The sequence below is a fragment of the Crocodylus porosus genome, unplaced genomic scaffold, assembly GCF_001723895.1.
Source record: "Crocodylus porosus isolate Cpor-Errol unplaced genomic scaffold, CroPor_comp1, whole genome shotgun sequence".
Classification (NCBI taxonomy): domain Eukaryota; kingdom Metazoa; phylum Chordata; order Crocodylia; family Crocodylidae; genus Crocodylus; species Crocodylus porosus.
This window is the reverse complement of record NW_017728910.1, coordinates 12,451,931-12,475,385: the sequence shown is the minus strand read 5'-3', so window position 1 is coordinate 12,475,385 and position 23,455 is coordinate 12,451,931. Positions and strand designations below refer to the sequence as shown.

Below are 23,455 nucleotides of genomic sequence, written 5' to 3'. Positions count from 1 at the left end.
AAGTTGTTGGAGAGGAGGTTTAGATTAGACATCCAAAGGCACTACTTCACAGTCAGGGCGGCTAGAAGCTGGAACCAGCTTCCAAGGGAAGTGGTGCTGGCTCCTACCCTGGAGGTCTTTAAGAGGAGGCTTGATGCCTACCTGGTTGGAGTCGTTTGAGCCCAGTTTTTCTCCTGCCCAGGTGGGGGTCGGACTTGAAGATCTACAAGGTCCCTTCTGACCTGACATCTATGATTGTATGAATTAAAAAAAACCCCACCCAACAAACAAACAAATCAACCAAACTCCTCCCCAAATGGAGGAAGATTTTAGACAGAAATCAAATAGGGAAATGCCAAAACATATTAATAATAGAAGAGAAAAGAAACAAAACAAAGAGCAGAGATCTCCGAGGTAAATGCTATCATACATATTTCATTCCATACACGCATAAACATAAAATAGGACACAATGATCAGTGTTTGAAGTAATATGAAAAGAGCCAGTTTAGGGTGATAAAGCGTTCTCGAGTAGCTTTCTCGTGAGGGAGACATCATAGCACATGTAAAATTAAAACCTTGTCTGTGAGGTCTCTCCTTCTCCAGAGCTCAACCAGACAAGATGTGGGCTTATCTACAGACAGCTGCCATCTTCAGGGCAGATTGTCAGCTGGTATAAATTGGCATAGCTTTATTGATTTTGGTGGAGTGATGTTAATTTATACCCGCTAGATTCTACTCCTTTAAAGCTTTCAAATGCATCAAAAAGCAAATTTATCATATAGAGCTCGCAGCTGCAAGGTTAACTAATACTGCTGGATGATAAACTGTCCACATATGAAAAGGAACCATGATGCAGAAGCAGCTGATAGATTCATCCCAGGTAAGGGTCAAATTACTCCTTACATGTGTATGGAGGTACAAATCCTATCATACACTATATTGCCCTATATGGTGCTTTCTGTAGTGCTTCTGCAGAGTGGAGAGGCAAATGTTACCCTGCCAGGGTGCATCCAGATGAGCAGGACCGTGTGGTTCCCCAGGGACAAGTAGCACCAACACCCCTTGTGCTGCTGCTACGTGTCCCCAAGGAACAGCTGTGCCATGAGCGCTCTGGCACATGGCAGGTTGCCCTAGGTGGGGCAGAGAAGGCTGGGGCCAGCATCTGTGCCTTACCTGGGTCCTCGGGGCCTCCAGGAGATGCAGCTATGGTGTTCCTGCAGCTAGAAGCCTGGCTGGCAGCCAGAGTGTGGCTCTGGCTGGCCAGGCTCCAGTCCAGTCCAGTCTGCTTTTTTTTGGCATGGGTTTTGGGTTTTTTTGACCCAGGATTTCCCAGGGTCAAAAAAACCCCTCTCCCTTCACTGCAAAATGGCAGCATGGGGAAAGCCTGTGTGTGCGGCATGTGTGGTGCCACAGACAGGCCGGCAGCACCACATACCACATGCCTGCACTCGTCTGGATGTGCCCCTAGTGAAGTGGAATGAAAGTCCAGATTACTTCAGTATACCTTTCAGACCCTCATCCCTTGTCTACACTAGAAGAATCACCTGGAGCTGACACCTGATTCAGCTTAATATGGTTTAACAACAACAATAGTCAAAGATGGACCGTGGTCAGCAGATGCAGAAACAATTCTATCCTTAAACAACAGGCCTGAGGAAGAGTACTAAGACACCCAAAGCTTGCCTATATCTATACCAAACACACAGTTGGTCCAATAAAAGATTACACAAGATATCTTCCCTCTTAAAAATGAAGTTATTTACATATTCACAGCCCCACTTCAGAGCCTGAACACTGGTGCTTATGTCTTTTGTCTATTTTTTTCTCTCACAGTATGTTGGAATTACCGACAGAATGACTTTGTAAATGTGGACAGCAGACTATACTCCGTCTTTTCATGCTGTCATGTTTCTTTGTTGATGTCTCTGTTTTAAAATCAGCTTGCTCCATGCATCACCAATTGTCTTTTGTTTTCTCACAGCAGGGAAGGCTGAGCTAATCCATGTGTCACCACAAAACTTCAGGCTCCTCTGTTTGATAGGTACCAAGCATGACAGCAATCTCTTGAAAAGGTATTTTGAACTATCATTTTTTCCAGGCTAATTTGCTCACTAAAATGGCTCTCAAAAACAAAACCTCTTCTCGGTAGGTCTGTTTCCCAAGATAGAGGTGCTCAGATAATACGATGATGACAGCTGTGTAAGGATACAGATAGGAAAACTAATTATGGGAAATAAGGAGATGCATTGCGAGTGTCTGATAAATAACATCCATTCTATTATATCAGTCTAAACTTTAGAGCAACGTGAATGCTCTCACCTATGCTCTAGTCCTAATGCATTGTTGCACTGGGCTGAACCATGTAAATCATAATCGTGGAATTTAAAATGATCACTCATTCTACCGAGGATGCTAGGTGCGTGAAGGATGTCGACAGTAAATTTTTCAGCTGACATTTTCCCAGGTTCTTTCAGAAAATTTCATTTTAGCCATGGGGATCTCAAGGGTAAATTCTAACTCATTAATATTTAATGGGGGCTCAGGAACCCACTGCCTCGTAAATCTAAGCCAACATGGGAAGTATCCATGGAAATAGGAGACCCTTAGACACCCAACTCTCTTCTTTACTTCATATACGTAGGAACAAAATAAAAAAAACTACATTTAAAAAAAAAGGAGGTCCCCTCCCCATCTTCATAAATCATCCTGCTGAGGTGGCTAGATGTGTGATTCTTTGTGTGTGTTTCATACAAAAAAATCCACATGATATCAAAGAATGTGAATGAACCTTACCCACAAAACTTCTCATACTGAGCTCCATTGAACAAAAATGTTCTTAATCTTCCCGCGCAGCTTAGTGGCCCAATCCAGCATCCATTTAAGTTATTGAAATACTGCTAAATGCTAGGACACTGTGGACCATTGTCTGGTTTTGGTTCTTTCAAAGCTGATGTCATTAAGGTTTTGACCCAGAATGGTGATGACCTTAACTTAGCTGTGGAAGAGTCCCTCCTTTATGGCAACAAGGAAAAAGTTACTCTGTTAGAATGGTCCCGGACCTTGTTTAGCACATTCCTCCTGGGTTAACTGGCATGATCCCAGCTGTCATAAAGAGCCTAGGCAGGGAGGCCGGAGTTGGCTGGCCAAAGCTGCGAATGTTGCATTCCACCAACTGTGATAGCAAAGATTTAACGGTTTCCCCTGAGGAATAGGTTTCCTTATTTTCGGAACTGAAGTGCTCTGCAGATGCTCTGAATGCCTCTTGCTTATGTTTGTACAAGTTATAATTTGGTTTCCACAAATGCATTCCACACATCATACTTACATCAACACTTGTCAATTCATAGAAAAACTTTTGATAAATGAGGCCTGTAGCAATTACGTTTAAATTCAGTTGAGATAAGATTGAGCTATTTAGCCTTTACTATTTTTGGTGCCATAAATCCTGCCTAACTTAACAGCAGTCCATTGTAAATGAAAATATTTTCCCAGTGTCACACTGGGATATTTTTAAAGGTAAAGGCACTGTAGTTTTTTATTCAAACTATTTTTGTAAGAGTTAATGCTGTTGAAAGTGAGGGGCTAAGAGCAGTGCTTGGAACTACATGGATGGAGTAAAATTGTTCCTATTCCTACACCTCTCCTATGGATCTTAATTTGCCCGTCATTCTCCTACGCTTCCAGGACCTGATACAAGACCCACTAGAGTCAATGGGTTTTAGAGAAGTCTTAGGGACTCTCTTCATGAATGCAGATTATGCAGTGATGGAATATCTATTAGAAACCAGTACATATCAACACATGCATTTTTGTGTGTGAAGCAAAACTGGATTTTGAGGGGTTAAAAACTTGGGCATAAATAATCCCATTATGCCATGGCAACCTTTCTCACTAGAAATTTAAAATTGATTTATCATACATGTGTGTGTATAGGCCAGAAAAAAAAACAGTCCAAATGTACTAATTGACACCTACTAGGTCAGTTATAACTAGCACAGGTCAGACAATTACCTGTTAGTTTAAATCAAGCATTATGAAATGCCCCTGTGTCTCAGTGTACCAGGAAGAAAAATAATGAGGCAGTATAAACATAAATGCTTCACTTATAATGCAGACTTGAAGCCGTGTGTAATCACGTTTCCAGTGAAAACAAACAGCTCACTGGTACCTTGGGAATAGCATGGCAATGAAAAGCAGGTGTAAGAGTGAAGGAGGAAAATGAGAGAGTGCTGCAAGACTTGCCAAAAACAGTGCCTTCTCACATCAGCTGGGTGCAAGCATTTCATCAACCCTCATGGGTTATCACGAGACAATAAATTTAGATCATCTTTACATCACTCGGTGACTCTTCAGCATGTTCCTTCTGAAGAGCAAAAGGATTTCAAAGCACTTCACAACTTTTTGGCAATGATTGCCTTAATTTTTTTAAACATTCCCCAGAGTGTTATCATGAAATTATGGACAAAATACTAGCAGCAAGGTATTGTTTCTATTTTATGAATGTTTTGGGATGCCAACCAAGATCTGGGCTAAGTTGTACAAACATATAACAGCAGATGAACAGTTTTTAATATAAGAAAAGAGCTAGGGAAGACAAAGACATGGGGTGAAATCCTGACCTTTGGGCTAAGTCCCACTGAAGTCAAAGGGGGAAAACTATTTTATTTTATTTTATTCATTCTTTCTGTTTCATATTCGCCAGCTGTTCTTGTTCTGGAACAAAAATGTGTGCTGACTTTCATTTCCTCGGCAACAACAAGGCAACGTTTGGGGCTCATGGGAAACAACATCTCCCCCTAACTATTCCCATGATAGTTCTGGGGCTCTCTATAAGGTCTTTACATGCCTGATAGTGGTGGGCTGCGAATGTAAACTGCATGTAAGCTGTAAGTTGCGTTTTTTCTCAATTGGAAGTTTCTCCTAGACCTTAGGAATAGACCAGGAGATTTGGCAGTATCAGAGGTGGCAAAGCTCTTCGGCATTCTACAAACCCCCTTTCCAGGAACCTGCACTCATTCCTTCAGTAGCATGACTCATGAAAGAACTAAATACCTGGGGATGGGATGGTGAGCACAATGGAGTTAGTCGTGCACGATATTGGTCACAAGCCCAGGAGAAGCTTCCTTTATGGATCTTTGGGTTGCACCAAATTTGCAGGATGCACCCCCCGATACAAGTCCCAGTGTCGTTCTGCAAGGCGAGGCATGTGGAGCTCTGGGAATAGTGTTTTCCCTCCTCATGTAGATTTTGGGAGGGGAGCAGGTAGCATTTGGACTTCAGTTAGTTCCATCTTTAAGATCAGCTTCTCGGTGGTGATAAGTTTGTAAATCCAAAGTCTAACAACGTGGTTTTTGTTTTTACAAAACTGATCCCTGGCAGCAAACAAAGGTGGTGAAAAAGGAGACCCTGACAAAGAGTTCAGCTCCTCTACCTCTCTGAGAAGTTAGAAGGCATGGCAGCTGCCACGACTGTAGTCGAGAGATGGAGAAGCCCAGCTTTTCTGTGACTTCTAGTAATCTGGTGCCATCTGGTGGACAGCATTGCGCAAGCTACAGCTGATTACCCCGGCACGAAAGCTGTAGAAAAGATTTTGGGGGGAGAAAAAAAATATCACATGGAAATTCCCACACCCGCCTGAGAGATTGTTTGCTCGTTGTTTCTGAAAAACCGAGCCCGGTGGGACTTCAGGAAGCCAAGGCCTGTCAGTATTACTTGATGTAATTTTATTGTGAAATGTGTGATACTCGGAGATTTGTTTAAAGCATCTGCTTCTGGAATCATGTGATTAAGTGGGGGAAAAAACAGAAGCCTTTAGAGAAAAAGTAAAGTTCTCCACGTTGACAACACATATAACCCAGAGGGAAAAAGGACCCTTGAAAGTGATATCGAGTCATCAGTTCCTACCAGTGGAAACACTGCCCAGTACTTTAGAAATAGGTCCCACTTCTCTGGATGAAAAATGTGCTCAGCCAATTAAGGTATGAGGGAGTATTGTCTCATGGGTAAGGAACTAGGGTGGGACTCAGGAGGCCTGGGTTCTCGCACGGGGTGACCTGGGTCTTGTCTCTGTTTCTCTGCTTCCCCATTTATCAAACAATCTGCATATAACACACTTTGAGATCTATGGATGCAAAAGTGGTATATAAAACAGTATCATAACGATGTATTTCCAGAGATATAATCACTGCCCTCAATGCTCATTTGGATTACTCATTTCTGTCTTTGGCAACTACTTTGATCATTCCCAGAAGCATGATTTCTAAACAGTCATAATGCAGTCTTCGTCTAAAATCAGATATAATCTTTGTTATTGTAACCTTTCAAAAGGGAGATGAAGTATAATTTTTAAAGTAAGTCTGGCCTGAGAAGTTTGGGCAACCTGCAGTTACCATTGATATAAAGAGCAACTTTCTGTCTATCTGAGTACTCTGAGCCTATCACAAGCATTTATTCTCCCATTTGGATTATTTAGCAGAGCTGTTGGGGTGTGGGGTCTGTATGGGGGTGTTATTCTAAATTATTTTTTGAGAATCCTAAAGCTTTTCCATCAAAGTGGAAATTTCCTCAAGAAATGTGTTGGGCCAAGGTTTCTGTGTAGTTCAGGGTTTCTAAGAGGTGAGACAATGGATTTGGATGGGATGGTTTGGACAGAGGTCACCCTGCCTCAGGCAGAGGATTGGACTACATGACCTCTCAAGGTCCCTTCCAGCCCTACTTCTTTATATGACTCTATATTTAAAATGTTGTTGTTCAGGTTCTTAACTGATGAACAAAATGTTTGGTTTTCCGGACTTGAAAACATTTACTGTTGCCTGGCAACCTACAAACAGAAAAACAACCCTTAAAGCCAAGGTCCTGAAAACCCTGTAATTCTTTCTAAGTTCAGGTGTCATTGCCTTATGCTAGGTATACTGTAATGTATCTTGTCACAACATAAAAAGGAGCACTTGTACCACATTTGAGAAGTCCTTACAGCAGTCGACAGGAATAATGATATTGCACACAGATGAAGAGAAGTCAGAACTGTGCTGTGCTAATTAGGAGCCAGAGCGCTCCAATATTTCACTATCGCACTGCAGCTGTAAGAAATGTTTCTGTCACCATGTATTCTCATTGCAAGATCTCAGACTTGGCCGACAAATATGCTGCTCTTTCATAATATAATAAATGGCTATGTTCTAGTTAGTACTTTTCAGTACTTACTAAAAAAGTAGAACAATCCCATCCAGACAGAAAATCTAATTAGTGCTGGAATGATTTACATACAGTAGTTTTCATATGATCTTGGGGTAGCTTTGAAGCATGAAGGCATAGTTCATTACTATTGGGTGTAGGTGCTGTAAGGCCTAGACCTTCTCCAGCCTGACATCTTACTGGGGGACAACATCAGGATGGAGGGGATTGACACTACCACAGCTGCTCTGTAGTATTTCTCGTCTGCCATATCTTTGATCTTCTTTCAAGCTGGGAGCTCATTATGCTGGCTGATAGGTCTGGGCTTGTTGGAGGAATTTCTTTGTGAGGCTCCACCTCCCTTTACACTCCACATGTACCACATCCTGGATATTATCCTGAATTCTTCTCTTTGGGGCAGGACCCTTGTGACAAGTATAGTGGTCCTTCCTAGGTCGCTGGGATGCTGGTCATGCCCTTCCAATGGGTTCAAATGAAACCACTCAACGGGGCAATCCTAGTTTTGGTCCACCATTCAGTTGGGATTCTTCCATTCTCTTCCATTAATTGACTGACATAAATAAACTCTAAATCATTTCACTAATTCCTCAACCCTCTCAGAAGGTGCCTCAGTCTCCTTTTCTTCTGTCAGAGCAGTCCCCAAGAGGAAAAAATCAACTTAAAGGCATGCATTCATCTGGGGCTGATCCTCCTCTCTGTCAATTTATTTCTTAAAATGGAAGAATTGACTAAAGTGCATGCGTTCCTTTGGGATTAATCCCCCTTCCTATCAGCCCAGTTGGGTTTTTTTAGCAGTCCCAGAACAGAAAAAAAAATTCAATTAAGCAGACAAACTCACATTGGCTGGTTCTACTGCCCTGCTCTCTGAAGGCCTGGGCTCCCGTACCGCACACCACCCATCTCCTTGGGCACCTACTTCAGTTTGGGGCACCTACTTGAAGCCTTCTCTAGGAATGCTGTGTTCAGCATGCTGGCAGTGATCCTCGTGCTCACTGGTGGTCCTCTGGCCATTTGTGCCTGTTGCCTTGAGCCCCTTCACCACAGTTAGCTGCATGGTGGCACAGGCAGGAGAGTCCTTTGGCATCTTCCCTGCTTGGATGCTGTGGTCTGTCCCCTGGCTGCCCCTCTCCGGGGCTGATACAGCTCTGCACTTCCTGGCTACCAATCCGGATGAAGCACATGCTGCGAAAGCACAGTGAAGTGCTCTGGGCTCCACCTGTGCTCCTTTCTCCACCCAAGGTAAGTGTGGGGTGATTGTCATCCCTGGGACCTCCTCCACGTCCAGAACTTCTCCCTTCACAGTTACAAATTTCAAGGTAAACTAAACCGGATAATACTAAAGTCCCTGAGAGATTGAAATAGGTTTAGAAAGACATAGGATTTGTTTTTGAACTGGGAAAATATAACCACAATCATACTTAAGCAAGCCCTTTATGTACAGTAATTTAAATGGAGTTCATATGGTCACAACCGAGTCTCTCCAAACCCAAAATACTGATACCCTAAAGTACTTGGGAGTCAGCTCCTTGGTTTACTATCCTCTAGTCTATTAGGTTGACAATACTTCTGAACCTGTAAAATGCATGAGAATAAAGATAGCCCTTGTCCTAAAAAGAGAGACAAACAAAATATGATACACAGTGGAAACGGAGGTTGTGAGAGAGAAAATGGCTTTTCATGTTTAAATGAACTCACTCCTGGGCACCATCAGTTTTGCATCTTCTTCTGTCACCAGTCTCTTCTTCTCCCACCAGTGTCCCTCTTGCGATAGCAGCAGAATTCAATCCTTTGTTGGGGGGTTTCTGGTAGAAGAGGTTGTGAAGAACTTGGATGTGCATGTACCCTAAGCGCAGCTTAATTTGTTGACATACACAAACCATTACCCCAGAGCCAATCCAAGCAGGATGCAGGGCCCGGGGCAAATCAGCCCATGCAGGGCCCCACTCCCTCTCTGATACCATGTGCCCCAGACCTGAAGAAGCTGCCACTGTTATCGGCAGCAGTGGTGTCGGCAGGGGGGTGGAGAGGGGTTGTGAGCAGCTGGATGCAAAGCTGGTGGTGGTGGTGGCACGGAGTCACCACGGCTGCTCCACCCAGCTCCATGGGGCCCCACAAAGTGCAGGGCCCAGGGCAGTTGCCCTGATTTGTCCCCCCCACCCTATGGATGGCACTGTATAACCCTGTCATACAGCATATACAGCAAAGCCTTCTTACACTTACCCCAACCTAGCACCAGCATCCACATCTTAGGGAGTAACACTGGTGCAAATATTGACTCCATTTGAAGTTCAAGGTAAAAGGACAAACTTGTTTGCCCAGACAGTGCATAACCAAAACCCACTACTTCCCACTTCTTGAGCATGGTTTTCCAAGACACAAAACTTCCTTGGACACAGTCCTCCAGTGATACCCAAGAGCTGATGCCTGCCAGCAATTTTATACATTGTTCTATAACAGTTCAGTACTTTGAGACACTTGTTATCTGTGCGTAGGCCAATCAGACAGGCACTGTACAGGGCTTGCCATGGGGCCAGAAAGGGAGTTCCAAATTTTGCAGCACTATCTACAGCTCTGTGTTCTCCCTTTATGAATGACATTGGCTAGTGGATCCAATGCAGCGATTACTTATCTTGTAAAAGAGTTCTTGTGCTGGGATCTCTGCAATGGCACATCCACACAGTCCCCCAAAGGTGTGGGTCCTGCCAGAAAATAATTCCCAATAATTAAGGCCAGGGAAGGGCATACTCCTCTGTCATGAGGAAGAGAAGAATGAAAGCAAAACTATATCGGTGGAGTCAAGCAGCAATAGGGAAGCTGCCTCTGTATCTTCTTGCCATAATAAATATATAATCAGTTGTTTCTGAGCTTGTACCTATATCTTTCCTGGGATTCTGTCTGCTGGTTCATAAGCCAAATCATATACCCATAGAAATTTAATTCAAGTCAGTCCCAAAGCCTCTGTGACTGTTGGGGCACCTTAGATGCTGTAACAACCCTTCTAGGTTAGCTGAGTTGCTTTGCATCATCAGTGATTCTTCAGACAAAGTGACCTGGTGGTGCCCATCTCCTTTCCAGGTATGGATGGCCATTGGCTCATAGGGAACTCATCCAACCTTTGACAGGTCTTGTTTTTAGTCCTGCTGAGTGTCCACTTACCCAGGCTAGCCCAGGTGGGGGCACTGGTTTAGTTGCTGACAACCCGACCATGGAACAGGCTGTACTGATTTTCATAGTACCAGATAGGCCTGGCCTGACAAGTCCATATAAAATAGCCTGACCCTAATATAGGAGATAAATTAAAATACTTCTTAGTCATATGGAAAAAAGGGCTGAAACTGCAGACAATGTCTGTATAATACTTATTTACTTCTACATTATTTTAATTTTTCTGACTATACTTGGCTTTTTCTCATTGGGACTGTACATTTATAAACACATACGACTTCCAAGTGTGGAAGAAATCAAACTTCGCATTGTGGTTGAATCAGAACTGACAGAGCCAGCTTTTCTTTATTTAGGCCTATACTGTGATCACAGGGAGAATTTCATACATCAAGGGGAATCACCCACTTGTCTGTTTCAAAGGAATCTTCCTCCTCTCTAAGTTTTCAAGCATTTTTATACTTGAGACAGATAAAGAGAGAAAAAAATACGACCTTGGAGAAACTAAAACAAATTTACTTATTTGGACATCTGTGCACAGGGTAATAAGACATGCAGGATTTCTTATCGCAAAACATGTAACTGAAATAAGCAGTATCAGCACTTCTGGTCTCTGTTTTTCTAGTGAAGTAGGCCAGAAGCCCGACTAAATTTACTCCTACACAAGCATACCGTATACATAAATACATGGACTAGATTTTTAAAAGGGCTCAGCAAACTGATGGTTGAACTGTTGGCTGCTGAGTAATTTTGAAAATGTGAGATAAATCCTAGTCCCACTGAAATGAAAGGGAGTTTTGTCTTCAGGGGTGTCAGGATTTTGCTTCATGGCCTTCCTTGCACATGTGGCCATCGCTGTGGGTGTTAAACACTTCTGAAAATTAGTTCTGTAAAGCACTAATTTCTGATTTTGATCTCACTTAAGCCAGTGCAAGGAGCAATCCTGGTGGTTTAAAACAGGACAAGTGGGATTGAAATCAGACTCTGCCTACGCTAAGCATTTCTTTCACATTTTAAAGTTGTTTCTATATTTCTGTAGTTTAGGAGGTAGCTGCTAAATAGTTCTAGTAAATAGTTTCAGCTAACTAATTCATGCATAGATCTCAGTCTCAGCTAAGTAGTTTATGGATAGGTCTAAAAAAACAAAAAACAAATGTAGGGCTCCTATACGCATGCAGGGAGGCTGCTCTGATATGCTGTAATTATAGGGTGTTGGACCAGACTCAATTATTTGAGTCTGCTGATGCGGAGTAATTACTGTGCTCCAGCAGACTCCAGCATCATGTGTATCAGTGTCCCTGTGGTGAAAAATGGTAGTGGAGCACTTTAACCTAAAGCTCATTCAGTGAGCTTTACTTCAAAGCACCCTGCCACCATTTTTCAGCATGGGGATGCTGATACATGTGATGCTCTGGAAGCTTTAATTAGCGTGGCTCTTGGAGTTGCGCTAATTAAAGCGCCCCCTCTCCCGCCCCACTCTTGGAGCACATCTGTAAATGCCCTTAGTTGTTTTTTTCTCCACCCATGTGAAAAAAGGTCGAGATTTCCAAAGTTTTACCATTGTGCACTAGTCTTTTTACATTTTTAAAGAAACAGGAAATAGAGGCACCGACCCCATAATAGTTGACAGGCCAGCAGTGAAGGTACTCAGTTAAGATGCAGAAGACAAGATGAAGGAAAGTTTCACTGAAATATTCCTGATCAGCTCCATTTGTGAGTAGGTGTGGAGGTTTATTTACTCTGATGCCTTTAATGGGATCTGTTTCAAAGATCTCGTCCAAAATCCCTTGGAGTCAATGAGAGTTTTTCTCTTGACTTCAAACAGCTTTGAGTATTGGTAGAAAGAAGAAGAGTAGAAAGTTCATATTTCTGATCCCTGTTCTGTACCTGTGCTAAAATAGAAGGTTTTGGGGCCCAATCCAGTAGTCGCTGAAATCAGTGGAAAGACTCCAGTGGTCTTCACAGGGCACATCTACACATGTGCTTTAATGCGCATTAGCCTATTTTAACACTCATTAAAGCATCACAAAAAACCCATGATATTCAGTTAATGTGCATTAAAATAGGCTAATGTGCATTATCTTAATAACTCATAATGGAGGTACTAGATATTATGCACATTAACTAAAGAGCATTAATGAATGTGTAGATGCGCCTACAGAGATTAACACCAGACTCTTTGGAATAAAATTCCCTTTGTCTAGTGGCCTGGTAATTTGGCATCCTTCGCAAGTATTATGTTTACTTAAACTATGTCTTTCGTAAGTGAAAATACAAGCCATTATTATATTATTAAGGCTATAGGCTAATATTATTAGCCTATAGCCTTACAGACTTGAAGTACTGATTGGATTGATACTGATCAGTTGTCATGTGTTTTTAATTAATTATGTATTTGCACAAAGAAAGCAAATTTGACTGAAAGTTTTGGAGCCTTGATTTCTAAAAGGCTACCACCCTATTCCTATAACATTTGCTATATTTCATTCACTTCTCTCATTTATTTTCTCTTCCTCAGGAGTAGCTGTTGCAGGGACCAGTAGTGTTGCTTGGTAGATAGATTCAGTCTATTCAGTTTGACTGACTGAACTAAAGTAGTTTTCAGAAGTTGCATTTATAAATTAGATACTTAAAGCTTGATGCAACTCCATGGACTATAATGGAGTTACTTCTGATTTACACTGCTGTATGGAAGAGGAAAATCAGGCCCTTAACTTTTTTTCAGGCCATTGTGACCATTGTTGCATGCTAATGAATTCATTAGACATTACAAATACTTTTATCACCAGATGGCGCTGTGTATAAAAATGGAAAATACTGTTCTACTGTTTCATATATAATATAATATGTAATATATAATATATAAAATATAATATATAGTAGAATTTGTGCATGTGGACAACACCTCACCAAAAGAACCAACAGGTGACAATGTTCATGAGAAAATAGTAAAAAAAGATGGGTGTGTGGTGGAGGTACATACTCATCTGAATCCAAAAAAGATAATTAATACCTCAAATGTCAAATAAAAGCATGATTTTTCTGTAATGCCTATTCCCCAAAGAACTGACTTTATAGATTGGCAGTTTTAGGGTGTCAGTATTGCATTTTATTAATTTTGAAGCTTTGAATTTGACATATAAGCATTATGCATGAATGGTTTAATAAAATGTACTAGAAAATAAAAAGCTACTTCTTTGATATAGCTTCCCTCTAATAACCAAGCTAAGTTATAAAAGTATAACCCTAAAACAGAGTTCTCATTGACTGGAGAAAGGAGAGGATGATATGGCAATCTCTATGTGTCTACTTTGAGAGTCATGACACAACTCTGTTATTTACCATCGTGATTGGTACAGTATATTAGATTAAACTCTGGTTTTTCCTCCCACCCATTTCGTTCAATCTCTCTGTTAGCTATGGTTGCTAGACTATCAGCAATAGGCTTTGACACTGTATGCTGTAAAAATAAAATTGGAACTGCATAGGAAACTTAATACAAAAGCTCTTTTCCCCTGTAACAAAAGAATAATTTTATTTTAATTGACAAGATGCCCAGGCTGCAGATTTCAGAGTTGGCTCTGAATTTAAATTGCTCCAAAATTTAGGAAGTTTGGATGCACTGTTTCAGTTTTGGCCCCTCTCTCATTTTAGTGTGGAGGAAAATCTAGAAGTTCTCTGATCACTAACTTCACATTGATCTTATCAGCATCGCCAGAATTTCTTTGTATTTCCTTTAATTTGGAGTGTTATTGTGATACATTTACATTAATCATAGATTACATTATAAGTGAAGTCAAAATAGAGTTAGTCATATGATAAAAGAAAAGTCAAAATAAGGTAGGAGTGAAACTTGGGCCTGTTGCAATCAGTGGGAGTTTTGACATTTGAGTCTACAGAGGCAGGATTTCACTCTAAAAATTCAATTGCAAGAACTAATGTCCTCATAAGAAGACTGACAGAGTCAAATTATCTCTTCTGCTGAAAAGGGGCCTGAAGTTTGATGCAAATGTATTTGCATGCTGGATTTGCTATATTTCATTTCATTTATATATAGGTTAACACAGTATATCCATTGACCCCTGGCTTTCCAATCTGAAAGGTAAAGATTTTCACAGGCAGCATGTACAAGTCGGGGCTGGGGCTGGGTTTGGCACTTACAAGGGATGGGGCCACACCAGCTGAGTGGTGCCAGCAGTGCCACTTGCAGGGGGTGTGGCCATGCTAGCTGGGTGCCAAGCCCAGCCCCAGGTTCATCCCCTGCAAGTGACACTGAGCCCAGTGCTGCTTGCAGGAGATGGGGACAGGGACAGGAATGGGGACAGGGCTGGTCTTGGCTGGGCTTGGCCCCATGCCCTGTGAGTGGGATGAGACCACGCCAGCTGAGCACCAGGCCCAGCCCTGCTCCTGTCCCCATCCCATCCCATCCCTCATGAGCAGTGCCAGGCTTGGTACCGCTCACAGGGGACGAGGATGGGGCTAGGCTCAGTGCTCAGCTGGCACAGCCCCATCCCCATTCCCATCCCCTGTGAGCAGTGTCAGCACGGTGTGTAAGTCGAATTTGATTTTTAAAACACAAAAATTGGGCTTCAAAACCTTACTTATAAACTGTGAAATACATAATTGGAAACTATTATCTTCAGGGATAGCAGGTCTCAAATGATGAGACTTGACAATATCCCTCAAACGTACATTTTCTAGAATCTAACAACATTGAAAAATATATTGCTAGTGTAAAACTATTCATGAATCTAAAAGCCATTTTGTTCTGTTGTAGCTATTACCTCCTCCCCCTACCCTGGCCACATCTACACGAGACGCTTAATGTGCAGTAGATTAATTCTACCGCACATTAGTGTGCCATGGCAAAAGCCATGCTAATAAGCAGTATAATTAGTCTACTGCACATTAAGCATCACGAAAAGATTGTGCGCTGGTATTATTGTGTAGTAGTGCCAGTTACTCCACACTTAGTACCTCATACTAGAGGTAGTAAACTTAATGCACTATAACAACGGCACATTAATGCACATATAGACGTGCCCCTTAAATGGCATATGTAAGACTGTGAATCTTTCAAAATGTCAAAGTTTTAATTTTTATGCACAGAGAAATTTCTGTTCCACCTTTCAGATGGCTAAGTGGACCTAAGTGCCTAAGAGCAATTTTATTCCACCCGGTTTAATGCCCTGAATATTCATTAGAGCAGCTGCTTTCAAAATACCATCATCTTAACCCTTAAGCTGAATCACGAAAAAGCAGTGAGGAGGAAGATCCACAATACCTTTTGTAATAATAGCTTTGCAAGGACTTGAGCAGTGTGGAATAGAATCGCACTTAGACACCTAGGTCCACTTATACACTTAATAGGTGGATTGGAGATATATGTAGACATACAGTGGAACCGAGATGTACCAGGGTATGGTGGGATAGTTCACATGTTTCATAGAAATGTTTCATAGCTGGTAGGGTCAGAAGGGACCTGAGCAAATCATCAAGTCCGACCCCCTGCCCTGGGCAGGAAAGAGTACTGGGATCAAACGACCCCGGCTAGGTGATTATCTAGCCACCTTTGGAAGGCCCCCAGGGTAGGAGCGAGCACCACTTCCCTTGTAAGTTGGTTCCAGATCCTAGCCACCCTGACTGTGAAGTAGTGCTTCCTGATGTCCAGCCTGAACCTACTCTCAGTCAACTTATGGCCATTATTCCTAGTTACTCCTGGTAGTGCTTGGGGGAACAGGGTCTGTCCCATTCCTTGCTTGGTGAGTTTATAGATGGCCACCAGGTCCCCTCTCAGCCTTCTCTTGTGGAGGCCGAAGAGGTTCAGGTCCCATAGCCTCCCCTCATAGGGCCTGCCCTGCTGTGACTGGAATATAGATGGGTATAGCTTGTTCAGAAATGACAGCCAGGGGAAAAAAGGTGGAAGTGTTGCACTATTTATAAAGGCAATGTACATGTGATCTGAGGTGTGGAAAGTGGAAGGTAGGTCTAGTGAAAACCTTTGGGTAAAGGTCAGAATGGAGATGTCATGGTGGGCATCTGCTACAGGCCACCAAATCAGGAAGAGGACATGGATACGGCCTTCTTTAAAAAACTGAAAGAAGCTTCTAGATCACAGGACCTGGTTCTCATGGGGGATATTAATTATCAAGACACCTGCTGGAAGGGAAATAAAGTCATGCATAAACAATCCACCAAATTCTTGGATTGTGTTGGGGATAACTTTTTCATACAAATAGTAGAGAGGCTGACTAGGGCAGAAACTCTTTTTGACTTTCTGCTTGTGAACAGGTGGAAGAGAGCTTGGGTGACAATGAGCACAAAATGATAGAATTCACGGTCCTAAGTGGAGGAGGGGAGGATGGCAGGAGACACAAGACACTGGACTTCAGAAAAGCAGACTTCTACTAACTCAAGGAACTGGTGGCCAGGATTGCATGGGAGACAAGTCTGAGAGGGAAAGCAGTCCAGGAGAGGTGGTTGTATTTTAAGGAAACCATATTAAGGGTGCAGAGGCAAGTTATTCTCTATGCAACAGAAGAATTTAAAGGCCAACAGGAGGCCAGCCTGACTAGACAGTGATCTCTTCAATGAGTTAAAACTCAAAAGAGAATCCTACAAAAAGGAGAACCTTGGTCATAGTTCTAGGGAAGACTTTAATAGTATTGCACAGGCATACAGGGAGGAAATTAGGAAGGCCAAGGCATGATTTGAACAGGCAAAGGACATAGATGGCAATAAAAAGAGATTCTACAAGTATATCAAAAGTAAGAGGAAGACTTAAAGTATATGTTCTTTATGAAATGGAGAAGGTGATCTAGTTACAGATGATACAGAGGACGGTGGAGTATTTAATACCTTTTTTACTTCAGTCTTCACCAGGGGGTGTGTCTACATGAGACACTACTGCACAGTGGTTACTTGTACAAAAAAGTGGTTTTAATACTTGTACAAAAAAGTACTAAATAAAAGGTGCAATAACCTGAGTTACTGTACAATCGCACTGGCAAACACCTTATTTGTGATGCTAATGTGCAGTAGCCTAATACCACTGCACAATAGCACTGCATCATGGTTTTTGCCATGCAATACTACTGTGCAGTAGTGCCAAGAGGGGCAGCTACCGGATAACAAGTGTAGTTGGCAGCAAAAATAGGGAAAGAGACAAACAGGCTAGAGTAGTGGAATAACAAGTTAGGGATTACTTTGAGAAGCTAGATGCTTTCAAGTCAGTCAGTAGACCTGAAGGAATTGGCTTAGGTAATTTTGGAGCCATTCTCTTTGAGAGCTCTTGGAGTTCAGGTGAGGCTATGGATGATTGGAAAAGGGCAAATATAGTGCCCATCTTTAAGAAAGGGAAGAAGGAGGATCCAGCAAACTAAAGACCAGTCAGCCTGACCTCTATACTTGGAAAGATCATGGAGCAGGTCCTCAAGGAATCCATTGTTAAACATTATGAAGAAAAGGAAACATAGAAAGTACTTACTGGCAAAGGAGAGAAGTGCAGACCAGCACAAGCAGTGGGGGAACTGCCGTGGAGGAAGAGGCCAGTGGAAAGGAGAGCGGCTGTGCCTCCTTATAAGGTCCTGACTTTTAGTTACTTTTTTCTCCCATCTTTTTTTGTTTGATCTGACATACCTTGGTCTCTGCAAGCCAGCAGAGTACTGGAGCAGGCAACCAGGGACCACCTAGCACTAAAAAAGGAAAAAAAAAATCCCCAGACTCTGTAATATACCCTGAGACCCAGGTACATCAGCCCAGATGGGCTCTATTTCTTTCTTTTTGTAGTTTTCTTTTAAGTGTTAGCGCTACTAGAGGGCTTAACTCTCGAAAGATCAAACACTGGACTCCCCAAGACCAAAGAAGAAGTCTGGTAGTCCACAGTGCCTCTATTCTGTCGAGACAGCTGTCAAGATGCATGAGAGCCTGAAATAGAAAGAAAAAGTTGCCTGTTAAGACTGACACAAATGAACGGCAGTGTAAGATATGGGTGGCACTAGGCTGAGGCATAGGGGAGGCTGGAGCCCCAGAAGAGACCTATTTCTGTGTAACACTGTCTGGCGGTGGGTATAATTACCACCCCTTGATCGATGTCATCTTTAAACATCAAGACATGGCAGGGGAGAGTTGGGACCACCACTACGACATACAGGCAAGTGATTATGATACTGATGGTCAAGGTCAGGGAAGTGCCTGGCTGCAATACACACAATAGGGTCTAGGCTCAATTAAAGTAGTCATCATGGATTCAGCAAGAGCAAGTCATGCCTGACCAACTGATTTCCTTCTATGATAAAATGACAGGCTTTGTGGATTAGGGAAGAAAAGGGGATATGATATACTTTACCACAGGGGAGTGTCGCTTTTGACACTCATTAACAAGGTAAAGAAATACAGACTAGATGAAAGTACTGTACGGTGGATACATAACTGGTTGGATCATCATGCTCAACAAGTGCTTGTTGACTCAATGTCTGGTTGGGAGGAGGCATTCCTAGAGGTCTGTTTTAGGCCCACTATTGTTTAGTATTTTAATTCATTATTTGGACAGTGAGATTGAGTGCATGCTTAGCAAATTGGATGGAATTGCAGATATTCTGGAGGGCAGGCCTAGGATCCAGAATGACCTGGAGGAACCAGAAAAAAGTTCTCCAATCAATCAGCTAAGTGCAAAGTCCTGCACCTGAGATGGGATAATTGCATGCACAAATACAGGCTGGGGAACAAAAGCTGCAGTCTTGCAGAGAAGGACCTGCTCCCTCCTGCACCGTGGTTATTGCCCCATGAGCTAGCCCGCGTGGGGCCCAGTTCACTGTGCAGGGAGGAGCAGGCTGCCGCTGCAGGCTGGGGCTGGCAGCGGTACTGGGCTTTTCCCAGCACTCAGGGCAGGCTGCGGTGAAGGGGGCTACTTCCACCCCATTATTCACCGTAGCCCTCCCCAACCTGTCTGTGCAGCACCGCTGCTGAACACTGGGGAAAGCGTGGTGTCGCTGCTGGCCCTGCCTGTAGCCAGCCTGGGCTCTGGGCAGCTGCAGCAGGCAGGCTGCAGATAGCTGCACTGGACTCCACAGCCCCGGCATCTGCTCCATACTGCATGCACACCTCAGAGCGGAGAGTGGGGGAGGGCTGCGCTGCCTCAGAACCTATCCCCGCTGTCCGCGCCGAGGTGCGCGTGCAGTCACTGCCAGCATGGAGCAGATGCTGGGGCTGTGGATCCCGGTGCAGTTGTTTGCAGCCTGCCCGCTGCCTGCCACAGCAGCCCCGAGCCCAGGCTGGCTACAGGCGGGGGCTGGCAGTGGCACCGGGTTTTTCCCCGCTGCGTTCCCTCAGGGCCCCTCCCATCATCTGCTCCAAGGCGTGTGATGCCGAAGCCTGGAGCAGCTCTTTGCAGCCTCCTGGATGCAGCCAGCCCAGGCTCTGGGTAGCTGCTGCCAGCCACAGAGCTCAGGCTGCTTGCAGCAGGGTTTGCAGCCTCCCAGGCACCTGCTGGGAACAGCCCAGGCTCTATGGTTGGCAGCAGCTGCCTCCTTGTCTGTCTCTCTCTCTCTCACCCTCTTTTCCTCTCTCTTGTGCCCCTTCCTCCTGTTAAAACTATGGCAGAACAATTTGGCATGCCACACATTATGCAACACTTAAAATTCCCCAGTAATAATTTGGTGTGCCGTGCCAATAATGTGTATGGCACTGGGTTCAGCCCTCCTAGCTTTGGCCAGCATCATCTCTAGCCCAGGCAACCCTACTCACACCAGATAAGACATCTGTCATATCACAGCCTTATATACACAGATCTTCTTCCAACATGTGGCACACATTAGTCTGTAAATATTAAATCCCCTGGAAAATTGAGGTTGAGAAACACTCTCCTAGAACCTTCCTCCCCTCCCAACTTGGGGCAGGTTTATATTTCCTATGCCCTGTCACTCGGCCACTGCCTTAAGGAAGAAAGCTGTCCAGGTGTCTATTAGTAGGCTGCCTGGCTGCCCCGGCTTTGCAGCCTTTCCTGGCTTCTTAGCTGCTCTTGGCCTCCAGGCTTGAGTCTCTTTTGATGCACCGCCTTTCCCTGTGAGTCCCAAATGTTCAGCTCGTGGAAGGGGTCAGTTCCCCTCACTTCTCCCTCTATTGCAAACAGATGACAAGGTTTGGGTTCCCTGTTATACTTCCATTCTCCCAGCAGTGATGAAATCTGCCAACATTTTCTTCCTATTTTAATGGGGAGAACCTATAGCAATGCAGCTGAAGGTTGTGCCTGATAGGTAGAGAAACGTGAATCAGCTGGCTACTGGCATTATTCTTATGGCAATTCCTGCATTCTATCTGCAGTGTGTATTAGGCCTGGATCTAAACTGAAATAAGCAAAGTTTGCAGTTAACTTTGTAACATGACAGGTAGAAATGCACGTCTAAAATTAACAAGGTAAACCTAAATGATGCAACACCTTCTGTGTCAAAAGGACATAATCCAGCTCTGAACTCTTGTCCCGCTGGATGATATATGATCAAGATGGGATCACACTTCATAATAGCACAAACTGTTAAATGGTCATGCTATGGCTATACTATAGCTCTGAGATACCCCTCTATATATGAATGCTCCAGTTCTTCAGGGTTGAGCCCATTGATGCTGCCCAACACCCAACCCTGCTTACAACCTGCCCTCTTCTACTTTCACATTAAAACCTTCACTCAAGTGGAGATCTTGTTATCAACATTTACCTTGCCCATAGGCGACTGGTAGGGGGTGCATGGGGGTACGTGTCCCCCCGATGGCTGACACCGATGCTGTTGGCAGGGCTGGTGCCCCCCCGACAGGGCTACCACCATTGGCGGCTTCTGCGGGTGTCCCCCCAGATTCAGGAGGCACCAGTCACTCATGATCTCTCCGGACCTATCCTAAATGCCCATGTAAGAGTTCGTTATTTAGTATGTAAGGATCAGTCACAACTGTTAGTAGCAATTGCCTTGTAAGCAACAACAGAAACTGCCCTAAAACATTTGCAGTCTACATATGTGATATGGGTGGGTTTGATGTAAGGGGGATAAGGTGGGATAAGGGCGGGAGCTCTGCAACCTCCTATAGCAACACTCCAGTTAACCTGCATCCCGTTGCAGGCAGTTCTTTTACAGGCGAGCGTTTTTAGAAGTCCTTTTGTTAGCTAAGCAGTTGGTTAACTTAATAAGCATCTGAGCTCCCTTGTTACAGAGCTTCATCAGGGACCTAATTAATTCTAAGCTTTCTACCCACACAACACCTACACATGCTTCGCCAGCTGTCAACCACTCTTATATACCGTCCTTCTTGCCTGTTGATGCTGCTTAATAACATAGCCCTACTCAATTATTCCTTTGTCTCATAACTTGCTTTCTTCTCCTTTCACTTCAGAAATGTAAGATAACTTTTTTGAATGTTCGCTGATGTTGCACTAGGTGGTGCCCATCATCTGGGATTCTTTACTTCTTCCCCCTGCATTTCCTGTCTCTTGCCTGAGAAAGTCTCTCCTTTCTTGCAGCTCATGCACATTGCAAGCCACTGAGTTCATCAGTTGTAACGATGAGAAAGCAAACAAATAAACATTCCAGCCTGTATAGTGCAGTGCTTCCCAGTGCCAGCAGGCAAAACAGACATCTTTGCACACTAAGTTTCTGATCTCAATTAGTTTCCCATTCCAGTTAATAGGTTTGGTTCAAACAGCATAGGCTTAACCATCCCCATGCAATTTGAGACCCCTCCTATAAATATTCCTTAGTATCTCTCTACCCCTTCAAGCAGCTAATTACAACTGTACGTCGATAATACACTAAACTACTTCTATAGTACTCCTATTATCCCCAGACAGACAGTAAATAGGGGGAAGTCCGTATGTACCAAGGGTGTGGTGAGAAGCAGAAAGCACAGAGTTTCCGGGTAAGTAGAATGAATAGGAAGTAGGAGGTAAAGGCAGGAAATGGCTAGCGCAAACCTGATGGGAATAGCATAAAGCCCCCAAACTGGCACAGCCCTCACAAAGTGGGATATTTTACTGAATTTTGAAATGCACCTTTTTCAAAGCTTGAGATGCCACTAGCCAGAATTAAACACACAGAGCAAGTAGAGCTTAACAGAAGTCACACTGGTGTGTTTGGTTCGTTCAGAGGAAGTACACGTTTACCTTGGTGTTTTATAATGGGTTGATCGTGTAGTTTTAGTATAGGTTTCCCTCGCCAAACACGGTTTTGCCAACCACATTTTTGAGTATCCACGGTTAATATTCTGTATACCATTTTGGCTACCACAGTACACAGTTTTGAGTAACCACGGCTTTCCATGGCCATGCATCAGCCTGCCAACCCCCTGGCCCTGCTTCTGCCTCTTCTTCTCCCTGCACAGCCCCTGCTCCTCCAGTCGGAGCGGCCCCCAGCTCTGTCCGAGGTGCACGTGGTGGCAGGGAGCTGCCCTGCTCACGCTGGCAGGGAACAGCACGTCCGCTTGCCGCTGTTCCCTGCTGCTCTGTTTCCCTCCCTGCGACCCGGCGCGGCAGGGAGCAGAGAAGCCACGCTAGGATCTCCTCACCCGCCACTGCTCGCCCCACGCTGCCCCAGAGACACACCTCCTGTATGTGCCGCTGGCTTGAGGGGTGCAGCCCCATGTGCAGGAGATGCAGCACCAGGGCAAGGAGAGGGGAGCAGCAGTGGGCAAGAAGATCCCTGCATGGCTTCTCTGCTGCCTGCCACACCGGGTCACGGGGGAGGGAAGCAGGGCAGCAGGGAACAGCAGCCCTGGCCAAGCTGGGTCGCCCAGTGGTTCGTTCAAGGGAGTGGGCGGGCAGCTCCCACCGCCACCATGGTCAGATTGTCCCAGGGCTCGGCCTGGGCAGGGTCACGTCTGCGGGCTGCTGATTGGCCAATTACACGCTGCTAAATAACTAACTCAATAGCAATAAATAACTCAAAGCCGTTGGCGCTTTTAACCAGATGCTATGGCTGTGTGAAGCTTCTGGTGGTGATCTGATTCGGGGGAGATTCGGCACCATTCAGTGGCTTAATCTCGGAATCTGATTCAAAACTCTCCGAATCTTTGGCTCTGCTGATTCGGACAGTCCCTGGTGGCTGCAGCACGGAGCTGCACCCGGACTCTGAGCTGGT

General features: G+C 44.1%; 1 long non-coding RNA gene across 1 annotated transcript in view; it reads left to right on the top strand.

Annotated features, from left to right (window-relative positions):
* LOC109308699 overlaps positions 1-17,029 on the top strand; it is an 18,804-nt gene extending 1,775 nt beyond the window's left edge. The window contains exons 2-4 of the long non-coding RNA XR_002100682.1: positions 3,498-3,508; positions 16,456-16,461; positions 17,019-17,029. This is a non-coding gene — a long non-coding RNA (uncharacterized LOC109308699). The remainder of the gene's footprint in view (positions 1-3,497; positions 3,509-16,455; positions 16,462-17,018) is intronic.
* The last annotated feature ends 6,426 nt before the right edge of the window (positions 17,030-23,455 follow it).